Raw genomic sequence first — 1227 nt, 5'->3', positions numbered from 1 at the left:
TCAGTCTTTCTTGCCGTTCTGCATAATTTTTTGGTCCACCCCATCGACAGTTACTTCTGGCGGGGTTTTCTTAGAACTTCCTTCTTTCAAATACGCTTTAATGTAGAAGTTGACGAACATGCACAAGAGGAGAAAGGTTTGCAAGTTTCCAACGACCACAATGGACTTAGGAAAACCGCAATCCACAAAAAGCGGTATAGAGATGTGCCCCATGACTACGACAAATTGCACGATCTGCATGGTCGTCAGGTACTTCTTCCACCAAAGGTGCTTGCGTACTTGGGGTCCTAGCGTGGCTAGAAAGTAGTAGAAGTACATGACCACGTGCACGAACACGTTTATGGCCAAGCCGAGGGCGGGCTGTCCTTCGGGCGCGAACAACGTGTAGAACCAAACGTTCACTGTCACCAGAGTGTGGTGGATCACGTGTAAGTGCGTGATCTGATTAAACTTCTTGCGTAGCACGCAGAACACTGTGTCCAGAAGGTCGGCGTAGCGCGCAGCTACGAAGAACCAGCCGTATTTGTAGTAGTGGGCGAGCTCTTCATCCATGTAGCCAGTGAGGCCCTGGCACCACAGGTTGTAACGGCCCCCCGGTAAGTACGTCAATTTCAGGTGCAGGTACAGGAATCGGGCACTGATGGCAACCATGAAAAGATTGTACGCACGGACGACGTTGATTATGTCGAAAGGTTTTCTGTCCTTCATCCATCGTGGCCCGGCCACCTTGACAAAGTACAAGTAGAAAAAAACTAGGGGGAACACAAACATCGGGTTCACAACCAGAGGATAGTCTCTCGTCCTGGGATCCCCCATCTGGACAAGCCTGTTGGACAGTGTAAAAGGATTCAAGGTGAACGCCATTTCTTTGCTGAGGCCCAGTGCTTTCCAGCGCAGAAGAATGGAACACTGAAAGGTAAGAATGAAAGGCACGCTTTATATGCCGCATTTCCAGCTGCAGCTAGAGCTCTTTCCCTACAAATAAAAAATAATAACTAACGTAGTGAAGTTGTTTCAAAAGAAGAGATGGAAGTAGCAAAACACCAATTCCAGGACAACATTGCCTGCGAGCTTTATGTGATCGCCACCGCCCCTCTATTTAAATTGTACGCACAAAGACTGCCGTCGCCAAACAGCCAATGAGCACTATCAAGTGGCGTTATCCCAAGTTTTAGCGTTCGTGGAGAGGGGCCAGGTTCCGAGTAGACAGTACTTCAAACTGAGTAG

At 48.6% G+C, this 1227-nt stretch overlaps 1 pseudogene; it reads right to left on the bottom strand.

The window, feature by feature from the left end:
• Nucleotides 1-876, bottom strand: LOC146190698 (very long chain fatty acid elongase AAEL008004 pseudogene; annotated as a pseudogene).
• Between the last annotated feature and the right edge of the window lie 351 nt (nucleotides 877-1227).

The sequence above is a fragment of the Amblyomma maculatum genome, chromosome 4, assembly GCF_055883805.1.
Source record: "Amblyomma maculatum isolate TAMU_Amacu chromosome 4, ASM5588380v1, whole genome shotgun sequence".
Taxonomy (NCBI): Eukaryota; Metazoa; Arthropoda; class Arachnida; order Ixodida; family Ixodidae; genus Amblyomma; species Amblyomma maculatum.
Note: the sequence above shows the minus strand (reverse complement) of the source record. Positions and strands in the feature narration are given on the sequence as shown.